At 44.4% G+C, this 14369-nt stretch overlaps 1 long non-coding RNA gene across 1 annotated transcript in view; it reads right to left on the reverse strand.

Annotated features, from left to right (window-relative positions):
* Positions 1-4167: 4167 nt before the first annotated feature.
* The window catches only part of LOC111521810, a 67150-nt gene continuing 56948 nt past the window's right edge, over positions 4168-14369 (reverse strand). The window contains exon 5 of the long non-coding RNA XR_002725076.1: positions 4168-4263. This is a non-coding gene — a long non-coding RNA (uncharacterized LOC111521810). The remainder of the gene's footprint in view (positions 4264-14369) is intronic.

Consider the following 14369-nt stretch of genomic DNA (forward strand, 5'->3'; position numbering starts at 1 on the left):
CTTTTGTTGCTCACCCCCCTACCCCTCTTTCCCCCATGTCCCCAAAGTCCATTGTATCTTTCTTATGCCTTTGCATTCTCATAGCTTAGCTCCCACTTATGAGTGAGAACATGAGATGTTTGGTTTTCCATTCCTGAGTTACTTCACTTACAATAATAGTCTCCAGTTCCATTCAGGTTTCTGTGAATGCCATTAATTTGTTCCTTTTTATGGCTGAGTAGTATTCCATCATATACACACACACACACACACACACACACACACACATATACACACACACATACCACAATTTCTTTATGTACTTGTTCGTTGATGGGGATTTGGGCTGATTCCACATTTTTCTAATACTTTTATACAACTGTCAGTACAATAGGTTTGTTTACACCAGCATCACTACAAATGTGAGAAATGTGTCCTGCTGCCATACTAGGACAGCTACAATGTCAGGAATTTTTCAGCTCCATTACAATCTTATGAGATCACTGTTGCATGTACGATCCATCATTGATGGAAACATTGTTAGGTAGTACACAGCTACATTTGTTTCCTGTGGCTACTGTAACACATTACTATCAACTAACTCAGCAGCATAAAACAATCGAAATTTATTCTCTCATAGTTCTGGAAGGCAAAAGTATGAAATCAGTTTCACTGGGATGAAAGCAAGGTGTTAGCAGAACCACACTACTGAGGTTCTAGGGGACAGTCCTTCCTTGCCAGCTTCTAGTGACACTACTGAGATTCTAGGACACAGTCCTTCCTTGCCAACTTCTAGTGGCTGCCAACATTCCTTGGCTTGTACCATATCACTCCAATCTTTGCCTCTGTGGGGGTGGGTGGATAAACATAACATAAAGGTTACCATAATAACCATTTTTAAGTGTACAGTTCAGTAGCATTAAGTACACTCACAATGTTGAGCAACCACCACCATCATCCATCTCCAGAACTTCCCCAACTGAAACTCCGTACCCATTAAACGCTTACTTCCCATTTCCCCTCCTCCCAACCCCTGGAAACAACTGTTCTACTTTCTGTCTCTCTGAATTTGACCACTCCAGGTACCTCCTATGAGTGGAGTCACAATGTGCCTCTGTCTTCACATCACCGTCTTCTCTGTGTCTGTCTGTCTCCCTCTGCCTCTCCTTCATAAAGCCAGTTTTGATGGCATTTAGGGCCCACCTAGATAATCCAGGATGATCTCTCCTCATCTCAAGATTCTTAGTTTAGGCCGGGCATGGTGGCTCACGCTTGTAATCCCAGCATTTTGGGAGGCCAGCCAAGGCAGGCGGATAGCCTGAGGTTGGGAGTTTGAGACCGGCCTGGCCAGCATGGGGAAACCCCATCTCTACTAAAAATATAAAAATTAGCTGGGCATGGTGGCAGGCGCCTGTAATCCCAGCTACTTTATAAGCTGAGGCAGGAGAATCGCTTGAACCCAGAAGGCAGAGGTTGCAGTCAGCCAAAATCACACCATTGCACTCCAGCCTGGGCAACAGAATGAGACTCCATCTGAAAAAAAAAAAAAGTCTTAGTTTTACCACATTTGCAAAGATTCTTTTTCAAAACACAGTAGCATTTACAGGTGCCAGGGATTAGGACCTGATATCCTTGAGTGGACAGCTCAAGGCTATTAGTCAGAAGTCTGAATGGGGAAGGATTTGCTGGAGAAAGCAGAAATGGAGATGCTTTGAAGTAGGGGAAGGAGCTGCTGGAGGGGGTGAATCCAGGTCCAGGGGTAACAGCCAAAAGGTTACCAGGTAAAGAGAGGGGCCAGTAAAGGAAACTACTGAGCTGGTCTCAGGCTACCCTTGGAAGCTGATGTCTAGGCATGGGGGCAGTGAAGAAGGAAGATGGAAAGCTGAAAGAGACAAAGTGCTCCTGACCCTTCCTCTAAAGCTGAAGTCAATAAGAGGTTAACCTCTGGAGGATCTGAGCCCCAGCTCAGTCCCTGACATGCTGAGTGACCTTAGGCAAGTCCTCTGTGTTCTCTGAGTATCACCTCTACAGTGGGGATCAAATTTGATCTGATAGAGGCTTGCTTAGTGCCTGCCATGCATGTCAGCTTTGGATTGGAACCAGAATCCAGGTTACTGGAACTGCCTTATCCTCTAGATCTTTCCTATAGTTCTTTCCCCTAGATCTCAAATCCCAGACTGGCTTCAGAGAGGAGCCATGGGGTGAGAAGCTGCAAGACACCCAGCCTACCTTCCCCAGAGTCCTTCACAGGGAACTGCCTCAACACTGTTCTCAATCTGGGGCAGCAGGAAGAATGTGTTGGCTGGAAGTCGGAGGCCTGGGTTCAAGAGCCAGTTCCTCTGGCCTTAGGCAGATCACTCTGAAAACTGTCTCTGCACCTGTCAAATTTGGCAGAACTTGACCAGCTGGTCTCTTAAGAAGGATCCTGGTGCCAATTCTGACTCTAACCAGGCTCCTGAAGCTCTCTGGGCCTCCATTTATTGCCTGTTTCACTGGGGACAATAAGCACTGGATAGGTGAATGTCAATCTTACTTCATCCTGTCTCATCCCCTACTATATCTGCCAGCCCCAGGGATGTCATTTCCTATTGCTCACCACCATTTCTAAAAGCACAAAGTGGGAACATGACCATCGCTGGTAGAGCAGCAAGCTTCTCCCTGAACACTTATCACCCAACAGACTCAGCAGGGGCTTCACAGTTGGGCACACTTGGCTGCAATTCTGGCTCACCCTCTCATTATCTAGGTAACCTCACAATACATTATGTAACTTCTGGAGACCTCATTTGCAAAATGGAGATAATAACATTTAAGATAAATGAGACAGCATGTGGAAAATGTTTCAGCACACTGCCAAGCACATATTTAATGCTCAACAAAATGATTCACTTTTATCTTTCTTATTATTGTCACCTTATCTAGACTCAAAGATGGAGTCCTGAGCTGGGGCCCTGACCTCACAGAGCAGGAGACAGACACAAAAAAGAATATATGAACTATGTCTTGTGACAAGTGGTACAGCTTCAGTCTTCACAATGACCCTATTACTATCCCCATTTTACAGACAAGAGCACTGAGACTCACAAAAGGGTTAAGTTACTTGGGTCCTAGATCCCTTGGCTGGCAAATGGCCAAGCTGGCGCTCAACTCCCTGTACCAAAGCCTATACCACTAGTGCAGAGAGGAGGAAAAGGAGGGGATACAGCAAGGAGAAGTGAAGCCTTAGTCCTGATTCTGAGGCTACTCCAAAGCCAGCATATCCCTCTAGCCCTTCTCCCACTTCACCTCCAGTTTGACACTTGGACCCAGCTGTATGAAAGTCTGAGGTATTTCAATGAGTCATTAATTATAAAAAATGCAGGCAAAAGTCAGCAGTGTAACGTAGGCATCATTGTCTGCCAAACACCTTGCTTTTCTGAAAACTCAGAACCCAGGATGAGAGCAGGAGGAGTGGGAAGGTGAGATGTCACTCAGGACCTGCAGAAGTCGGCTCCCTGAGAACCATTCCTCAGTGTGACTGTTACCCCATGGACCTCAGCTCCCTCTGCAATGTAAGATGAGGCAGAGAAGGAGCTCCTGACAGAAGGTGGCCCAGAGGCCTGCAGGTACTGCTGAGGACCTCACCATGGCACACACCTGTGAGCCTCATACCCCACACTGCCAGCTGACCACCCTTCAGTAAACCTGCCAGTGAGGCTGGGATTCCAGGAACACAAAAACCAGGCAGGCACAGTGGCTCACACTTGTAATCCCAGCACTTTGGGGGCTGAGACAGAAAGATCGCTTGAGCCCAGGAGTTAGAAACTGCAGTGAGTTATGATGGCACCACTGTACTCCAGCCTGGATGACAAGGTAGGACCTTGTAGAGTGATTAGTGTTTCTTACTTCAGAGACAGGTGTGACCTCTTCAGTGGGTGGTACCAGCCTCTGTGGGCCAAACTCCTGAATTGAGCAGGTGAAAACATGCTCCTGCCTGAGTTGGAGGAATGAAGGAATATCATCCAAAGGCCCGGTGTTACTTCCCATATCTTGGAATTATGGAACTGGGGCAGATGAGTGGATCATCTGAGGACACTGAGCCCAGGAAAGAGATGAGTCTTACTCAAGGTCACAGGTCAGGACAGTTGCAGAGACTCCCGGGGTTCTGCTTTCCACCACAGGTTCCCTCTCATTTGGCAAATAACTTACCAAGCACCAGCTGTTTTCAGGGTGCAATGGTGCTCCAACTTGCCTCTGTGCTCCTTGTCTTGTGTAGTTCTTCTCTCTGGCTCTTCCAGGTTGCGCCTGCACAATTCCAGGCACATAGTAGGAGTATGATTATTTAATAGTAATATTGGATAACATAATAATCCAATTAATAAGCCAATATGTAATAGTTAATACTATTAATACTATTACATGCTAATGAGATAATTATATTATCCAATTAATAAGCCAATATTAGTAGTTAATACTATTAATACCATTACATACTAATGATATAACATATGGTGTATGCTTAGCACAATGCCTATGTTATCTCATTAGTCATTACATTTGTGAAATAGATAATTGTGACCCCTGTTTTACAATGGTTAATTTGTTCAAGGTTATACTACTAGCAAGTGATAGAGCTTAGACTCATACTTAGGTTTATTGGACTCTAAAACTCTCTTTAATAATTATTATTTTTATTTTTTAGAGACAGGGTCTTGCTCTGCTGTCTGCTGTGCAGGCTAGAGTGCAGTGGCATGATCATAGCTCACTGTAGTCTTGAATTGCTGGGCTCAAGTGATCCTCCTGCCTCAGCCACCCAAGTAGCTGAAACTGCAAGTGTGCACCATGTAGGGCTAATTTTTTAAAGTTTTTAGAGATATGGGGTCTTGCTATCTTGCTCAGACTGGTCTTAAACTCCTGTCCTCAGGCAATTCTGCTGCTGTGGCCTCCCAAAACTCGGAGATTACGGGTGTGAGCCAACACATCCAGCCTCTGTTCAAGAAATTGTTGCTGAAAGAAGGAATGAATCACTGAGCAAAAGGCACCATACTGGGCTTATGGGAAGCATACAGATCAGTTGTTTATGTATTTTACTAATGCATCCTGCTAAATGAGGAAACAGGTACATAAATACTAAGGCCTAATGTAGATCCACCCATAATACGGTCATAATAGTGGTTTGAGGTCCAGAGAAGGGAGCAATTTCTTCCATTGGGAGTGGAGTATGAGGAGGTTTCATGGGGTGAGAGTCCATTTGAACCCAGCCAAGTAGGATGGTAGAATTCGGACAGGTAAAGGTGGCAGATGAAGCACTAAGCAAGGTAGTCCTGCGAACTCACTGGAAGAAACAGCACTGATGAAATGCAGAAGGGAGATGCTGGGAACAGCAACCAGTCCAGCTGGGTTGGACTAAGGATGTGTGAGGAGAGGAGATAGGGGGATGGGAAGCCAGAAGCAGGTTGGCACCAGGTGGTAGAGGACCTTGAATGTCAGGCTGGCGCCTTTGGGTTTTCTTCAGTGGAGGTGGGGAGCCCCTGACAAATTTGGGTCAGAGTGACATGGCTCATTATGCAGGATGAGTGAAGGAAGGGGAGACTTGGAGGAGGGAGACCAGAAGAGACTGTTGCAATAATCCAGGGAGGGATGATGTGGCCTGGCCTGAGGTGCTGTTGGGCTTAGTGACGAGAAAAACACTAGGAGAAGCGTTCCAAAGGAAGACTCCATGGGGTCCAGAAATTGGCTAAGGGGTGAAATGCGGGCAAGAATCAAAGAAACAGCATGGGGTCAGAAGGCCTGAGTTCTGATTTCAGCTGAGTGACATAGCCTCCTGGGCCTCCCTGGGCCTCCCTGTCCCACTTGTGAAAGTTAGGGGATGAGTTATGCCATGTCTAGTGGCTTTTCCAGGGGTTATGTTCAAAGTACTCTCTAATTTCCTGGTCTTCAAAAGATGCTGACCGAGTTGTGACTGAGGCAAGCAGATTTTGGAGGTGCAGACCAGCGGGTTTCCTTGGGGTGGTGAGCTGATTCTGGGCTCCTCTCAGTGAGCTCCTCTCTGGGCTCCTCTCCTCTCTAACTCAGTGAGGTAACTGAGTGTCCATGTATACTGTTATATATGGATAGTCAGGAAACTGCAATAACCGTGTTAGCTGCTCTGCTCCCTTAAGCATTTTTTGCAGCAGAGGTATGTTGGCATGACTTAGGTTATTGCCTAAATTGTGTACCTCCAGAGAGGGGAGTGTGTGGTTTCTTGACTTCTCAAAGTACCAACCCACTGGTCGATAAGGCTCAAGTTATGGGACTTGCAAAGGGTCCCAGGGAAAGATCTAAAGTGTCAGAAATCTAGAGAATTCCCCGGAGTCTTCTCTCAGTTCCTCCACCCACAGGCCATCAAGGCTTCAGGTTCCATCCAGAACCTGAGTCTGACACAGCCGGAGATGTGGCAAGAGGCCCCAGTAGCATGATGCAGGAACCCCAGAAAGTTTAAAGGCCAATGGGCTGAGAAATTAGGAAGATGGTGAAGGCAGGTTGCTGAGAAGCAGAGAGGGGAAGGGACTTGTTAGGGTGACACAGTGTGTGAGGTGAAACAAGGACTGGAAGCTAGAGTTTTTGAATTCCTTCTCAGATGTTTCTTTATTCTTGGCCGGGCACGGTGGCTCAAGCCTGTAATCCCAGCACTTTGGGAGGCTGAGACGGGCGGATCACGAGGTCAGGAGATCGAGACCATCCCGGCTAACATGGTGAAACCCCATCTCTACTAAAAAAACAAAAAACTAGTCGGGCGAGGTGGCGGGCGCCTGTAGTCCCAGCTACTCAGGAGGCTGAGGCAGGAGAACGGCGTAAACCCGGGAGGCGGAGCTTGCAGTGAGCTGAGATCCGGCCACTGCACTCCAGCCTGGGCGACAGAGCGAGACTCTGTCTCAAAAAAAAAAAAAAAAAAAAAGATGTTTCTTTATTCTTTCTTTCCCTGAGGACAACCTCTCTGGGCATATATATACACATATGTGTGTATATGTATGTATAAATACAGAGTGACACCCTGTCTCAAAAAAATATGTAAATATATAAACATATGTAAACAAATATATGTATATATGTAAAAAAATACACATATACATATATATGTATATATATATGTCTCACTTTGTAGCCCAGGCTGGAGTGTGAACACTGCTCACTACTGCTTCAACCTCCTAACCTCAAGTGATCCACCCACCTCAGCCTCCCAAAGTGCTGGGATTATAGGCATGAGCCACCACACCTGCTCAACACATATTTTTAATGTGCATTTATGAGCAATGGGTTCAAAATCTAGTTATGTCCTTCATTAGCTGTGCAATCTTGGGCAAGTTACTTAATCTCTCTAAATCTCAGTTTCCTTATCAACAAACTGAGGATGATAGCACCTATGTCATAGGGGTATTGTGAAGATTAAAGGAGATAATGCTTGCAAAGCACTTCCTGCAATGTTCTATAAATGCTAGCAAGGAATTGATTCATGATAGCTCTTTTATTCTTCTTCTAACAATGGTCTCTCAGAGAACCATTGCTTTGGTCTCAGGGAGAGAAGGTTTGGTGCAAAGTCCTGAACTTCACCCTCTTCCCTGGACCTGCTCCACTGTCCTGTATACTTTCTTTCCTTCCCTCACCACGTTGGACTTGTCCTGGCTCTGCCTGTCCCTTCACACACACACACACACACACTCACAAAGTGTCAAATTGAGAGAGCTTCAAGCCACCTTCAGGTCATGTAGGCATTTTTTTGGAAGGAGGTTTCCAAAGACAATCCCTCTCATTCTGCCTGGTTTCTGCCTGACCTTGGGAGGGGACTCCAAAGTGATTTTCAGGGTACCTAAGATACCTCTTTTTTCCCAATATTAGGGTAGCCAACTCTCTTGTTTAATACCTTACTTCTAGAGTGCTTCCTTCCACACAGTGAGGGCCCCTTGTTCTCCCAGCCCCTCTATGGACGTAACAGTCATACTCCTTCCCCCTTGAAGAGAACGGCACACATTCTAAACTCTTCCACATCTTCCACCTTCCTTTGAGCCTCACTTGAAGATAGATAAGTAAAGATGATTGCTGGCACCTGATGCATGGGGAAACTGGGTCCCAGGGACTTGAAGTGACTCGTCCAAGGACACAAAGCAAGTTAGTAGCAGACTCAGGACTTAATTCCAGAAATCTTGATTCCTAGGCCAGTGTTCTTGCCTTTCTATTCCTGGAAGAATTCCTGTGGCTAGATTAATTGGCATCTAAGGACTTTAATCACACAGTCCTAGGTCTGTCTCTCCAACCTTCATTCTCATTCCCTTCATGCTTCCCCGTCAGGGACCTTTGTACCTGCTGTTTTATCTAGGAGGCCTTTCTCCCAGAAATCCACGTGGCTCAGCTAATTTCTCTTTCCTTTGACACCATCAGGAAAGACCCTCCTTGGTCACCTTTCTTCTTCCTGGCCCTCTTTATCTCCTTATTCTGCTTTATTTTCCTTCCTAACACTTATTATTGCCAGACATATCATGGTCTTATTTGATTGCTTTTTTTTTTTTTTTTTTTGAGACGGAGTCTCGTTCTGTCGCCCAGGCTGGAGTGCAGTGGCGCAATCTCGGTTCACTGCAAGCTCCGCCTCCTGGGTTCACGCCCTTCTTCTCCCTCAGCCTCCCAAGCAGCTGGGACTAAAGTCGCCTGCCACCACTCCCGGCTAATTTTTTGTATTTTCAGTAGAGACGGGGTTTCACCGTGTTCGCCAGGATGGTCTCAATCTCCTGACCTCATGATCCACCCACCTCGGCCTCCCAAAGTGCTGGGATTACAGGCATAAGCCACCACGCCCAGCCGTTTGCTTGCTTTTTAAAACCTATCTTTCACAATTAGAATCAGAATAGGGACTGTTTTCTTCACTGCTGTACCTCTAGTGCCTAGAGGAGCATGTGTGGCACTTAAATGTCCAATAACTGTTTGTTGAATTGTATGAAGAGATAGAGTAAATATCCATCCAAACTGGACCATTCAGGTTCCCCTGCCTTTGCCCATGCAATTCATTCTGTCATGTCAGAAAGGCTTTATATATTAAATGGGCATTTTACTGTTGCTTCCTCTGTAAAGCCTTTCTTGGTTCTTCAAAGATAATGCTGGGAGCGGTGTACACACCTGTAATCCCAGTTACTCAGGAGGCTGAGATGGGAGGATTGCTTGAGCAATCCCCAAGTAGCTAGGATTACAGACGAGCTCGCAGCTGCAGTGAGCTACTATCCTGCCACTGCACTCCAGCCTGGGTGACAGAGGGAGACCCCATCTCTCTCTTAAAAAAAAAAACAGAAGATACTGCTAAACGACGTGTAAACTCAGAATACCAAATCACCTGCTACTGTCATCTCCCACCTACACCTGTACTATGGAGGTGTACATCTCTTATAATGCATTATAAAAATTGCAACCTTGAACTGGTAAGCCAAAATGTCAAGTTACCCTCTAGTTGAATGGAAAAAATAAATAAAAAGAAAAAAACAAACCAAAGCAAAACTTGCCAGTAGAGTCATCTTTTGTTTCACAGATAGCCTCTTTGACATCCAGCATTATAAAGAAAGGTTAGATGTGAGTTTTGCCCAAATTCACTTTTTTTTTTTTCTAATTATGCCTGAAGTACATTATTTTTATTTGGAAAAAAACCCAAGAAGGCAATATAGATAAGCCAAAAATTAAAAAGTTTTATTCTTTTAAAAAATTTTATGGGGTCTTGCTATGTTGACCAGGCTGGTCTTGAACAGCTAGCCTCAAACAATTCTCCTGCCTTGGCCTCCCGAAGTGCTAGGATTACAGGTGTGAGCCACCATGCCTGGCTGAACGTCTTATACTTAAGACCATATTTTAGAAATTGTCACTGTTAACGTTTGGAATATATGTTCTTTCAGATTTTAAAATATATAAAATAAAAGGCCAGGCGCAGTGTCTCACACCTGTAATCCCAGCACTTTGGGAGGCCAAGGCAAGTGGATCACCTGAGGTCCGGAGTTCGAGACCAACCTGACCAACATTGCAAACCCCCATCTCTATTAAAAATACAAAAATTAGCCAGGCGCAGTTGTGGATGCCTGTAATCCCAGCTACTTGGGAGGCTGAGACATAAGAATAGCTTGAACCTGGGAGGCAGAGGTTGCAGTGAGCTGAGATCACACCATTCTACTCCAGCCTGGGCAACAGAGCAAGACTCCGTCTCAACAAACAAACAAACAAACAAATATATAAAATATAATATAGCTATATATTACACACATTAATAATTATATATTTATAAATAAGCATCACATATTTGCAAAATTGAATTGCACTGTGCACTGAATTTTGTAGATCTACAATGTATTTTTAAATGACCACAAATTATTCTAGCATATTGATATATTTATATTTTCTTAATAAATTCTGTATTTTGGGACATTTAGGGCAGCTAGAGGTATTATTGTAGATATTGCTGAGATGAATGTCCCTCTAACACTCATCTATTTTCTTTTTTTTTTTTTTTTTGAGACGGAGTCTTGCTCAGTCGCCCAGGCTGGAGTGCAGTGGTGCAATCTTGGCTCACTGCAAGCTCCACCTCCTGGGTTCACGCCATTCTCCTGCCTCAGCCTCCCAAGTAGCTGGGACTACAGGCGCCCGCCACCACGTCTGGCTAATTTTTTGCATTTTTAGTAGAGACGGGGTTTCACTATGTTAGCCAGGATGGTCTTGATCTCCTGACCTCGTGATCTGCCCGCCTCGGCCTCCCAAAGTGCTGGGATTACAGGAGTGAGCCACCGTGCCTGGTCCACACTCGTCCATTTTCTTATGAGAAATTCCTAGTACAGAATGTTAATCAAAGGGCTTGACTATTTTTAAGACTGACATATGTCATCAAACTGCCCTGTGGGGTGACTGTCCCAGATGACACTCATTTTGATGGAATTTTTTTTTATTGTGGTAGAATATATATAAGATAAAATTTACTATTCTAACCATTTTAAAATTCAGTTGTATTAAGTCCATTCACATCGTTGTGCAATCATCAGTATCTAGTATCTATCTACAGAACTTTTCCATCATTCCAAATTGAGACTCTGTACCCATTAAGCAATAACTGTCTGTTCTCCCCTCCCCTCAGTTCCTGGTAACTACTATTTGACTTTCTGTCTCAATGAATTTGTCTGTTCTAGGTATCTTATATAAGTGGAATCATACAAATTTGTCTTTTTTTTTTTTAGGCTGGGTGCAGTGGCTCATGCCTGTAATCCCAGCGCTTTGGGAGGCTGAGGTGGGCAGATCACAAGGTCAGGAGTTTGAGCCTGGCCAACATATTGAAACCTCATCTCCACCAAAAATACAAAAAATTAGCTGGGTGTGGTGGTGGGTGCCTGTAATCCCAGCTACTCGGGAGGCTGAAGCAGAAGAATCACTTGAATATGGGAAGCGGAGGTTGAAGTGAGCCAAGACCATGCCACTGCACTCCAGCCTGGACAACAGAGTGAGACTCCATCTCAAAAAAAAAAAAAAAAAACTTGTCTTTTTGTGTCTGGCTTATATCACTGGGCCTAATATCCTTGAGGTTCACCCATATTGTAGTATATATTTGAATTTCCTTCCTTTCCTTCCTGGAAGGCTAATATTCCATTGTATGTATATACCACATTTGTTTAGCCGTTCACCTGTCAATGGACATTTGGATTATTTCCACCTCTTAGCTATTGTGAATAATGCTGTCATGAACATGGGTATACAAATATCTGTTTGAGTTCTTGCTTTCAATTCTTTTGAGTATATATACCCAGAAGTAGAATTGCTGGATACTATAGTAGTTCTATTTTTAATTTTTCAAGGAACTGCCATACTGTTTTCCAGAGTGGTTGCACCATTTTACAATCTCACCAGCAGCATACAAGAGTTCTAATTTTCCCACATGCCCAATAACACTTGTTGTTTTCTGTGCTTTTTTTTAAATGGCCATCCTAGTGGGTGTAAGAAGGGATCAAATAGTGGTTATGATTCACATTTCTCTAATGATTAGTGACAACCATCTTTTTGTGTGATTTTTAAAGAATTATTTTAAATATTTGCCAACCTAGTACTGTCCATGTTTCAGTTTGGTTTAGTTCAGTTCACTGCAATTTTGTTCATATGTATTTTCACCAACAGAGTTGTCATTCTTCTCAAAGAACAACTGGGGAGGCCAAGTGAGAGGATCGCTTGAGCCGAGGAGTTTGAGACCAGCCTGGGCAACATAGACATGGGCAACATAGACTCATCTCTACCAAAAATTTAAAAATTAGCTGGGCCTGGTGGCATGTGCCTGTAGTCTCAGCTACTGGGGAGGCAGAGGTGGGAGGATCATTTGAGCCCAGGAGGTCCAGGCTGCAGTGAGCCTTGGTCATGCCACTGCACTCCAGCCTGGGCAACAGAGGAAGATTCTGTCTCAAAAAACAAAACGAAATACCTGGAGACAATCTGAATGCCCATATGTAGATAAATGTCACAATCAATTATTACACATACATGCCATGCCATGGAATAATAGTGGCCACTGGAAAAAAAATAAGGCAGTTATCAATATACAAGAATGTTTTCCTCAATATGTAGTTTTGTAGGTTTTGTCGTCATCGTCGTCATTGTTGTTTGAGACAGGGTCTCCCTCTGTCACCCAGGTTGGAGTGCAGTGGCATGATCTTGGCTCACTGCAGCCTTGGCCTCCCGGGCTCAATCGATTCTCCCGCCTCAGCCTCCCAAATAGCTGGGACGAGAGGCGTACACCACCACACCTGGCTACTTTTTTGTAGAGATGGGGTTTCTCCATGTTGTCCAGGCTGGTCTTGAACTCCTGAGCTCAGGTGATCCGCCTGCGTCAACGTCCCAAAGTGCTGGGATTACAGGCACGAGCCACCACACCCAGTTTAGTGAGTTTTGACAAATATACCCACATAACCACCATCTCAATCAAGATGTAGAACATTGACAGAACCCTAGAAAGTTCTCTCATACCCCTTTGCAGCCAATCATCCCTCTCCTGCCTCCGACGACTACTTTGCTTTCTACCACCATAGACTAATTAGTTTTGCCTGTTATAGAGCTGCATATAAATGGAATAATACAGTGTGTACTCATTTATGTTTGACTTATTTTCTCAATTCAGTATCTATGAGATTCGTCCACACTGTATGCATCAGTAGCTTGTTCTGTTTTTTAATTGATAAGTAGTATTCCATTGAGTTGATACACTACATTTTGTTTGTCCAGTTACCTGCTAATGAACATTTGGGTTGTATCTAGTTTCTCACTACTTGGAATGAAACTGCTATGAACATTCGTGTACAAGTCTTTTGTGGATATATGTTTTCATTTTTCCTGAGTAAATACTTAGGGGTGGAAAGGCTGAGTCATAGGGTAGATGTAGGTTAAGATTTAGAAGAAATTGTAGGAGTTTTTTTTTTTTTTTAACAATGTTTTCTTTTACTTTTATTTTTGATAAAATAGAGATGAAGTCTCACTATGTTGCCCAGGCTGGTCTCAAACTCCTGGGCTTAAGTGATCTGCCCAGCTCAGTCTCCCAAAGTGCTAGGATTACAGGTGTGATGAACAATGTTTTCAGAGATGGCAGAGCATTGGATTAGGAACTCTGAGACCAGGGCATACACGTGGACAAGTCACTCTTACTCCTTGGGTCTCAGTTTCCTCACTGCAGAATGAGGGGATTGGCTGAATGCTCTTAACCCTTTTAAGTGTGAAGAGTCTGTTATTCTTGGAGGTGTGGAAATCCAAAACCTGAAGTATGTCTGACTCAGGTATTAGAGGAACTGGCCCTCAAGGCCCCTCACCAGCAGCTACCTGTGTTCAAGAAGTACAAACAGTTCTCCCATATCAGGCATGTGTGGGGGTAATCACAATGTTAATAACAGTTGCAGTTTAAAGAGGCCTTTGCCCCATAGAACCCATAGCCTTTTCACATGGAATAGTAACTTTGGAGTATACTTTGCACTGAAGGAAGCCATTGCAAACCAGGTGCTTTCTCAAGAACTAGGAGTGGGAAGCAAGCAGTGAGTGACTCAGGATGAGTCAAAACAAGAGATTAAACTGAGACCCAGGATGACTTCTGTTTGGAAGGCAGAGAAATTGGGCCTTGCAAGTGGTCTTCCATTAAAAATGAGGCTTGGCTGAGCAAAGTGGCTCATGCTTGTAATCCCAGCACTTTGGGAGGCCAAGGCAGGAGGACTGCTTGAGGCCATGAGTTCAAGACCAAACTGGGCAACATAGCAAGACTGTCTCTACAAAAAATATAAAATAAAAAACTTAGGTGGGCATGGTGACACACACCTGCAGTCCCAGCTACTTGGGGGGCTAAAGTGAGAGGATCACTTGAACCCCGGAGTTTGAGGCTGCAGTAAGCTATGATTGTGCCA

Source organism: Piliocolobus tephrosceles, chromosome 19 (assembly GCF_002776525.5).
Source record: "Piliocolobus tephrosceles isolate RC106 chromosome 19, ASM277652v3, whole genome shotgun sequence".
Classification (NCBI taxonomy): Eukaryota; Metazoa; Chordata; class Mammalia; order Primates; family Cercopithecidae; genus Piliocolobus; species Piliocolobus tephrosceles.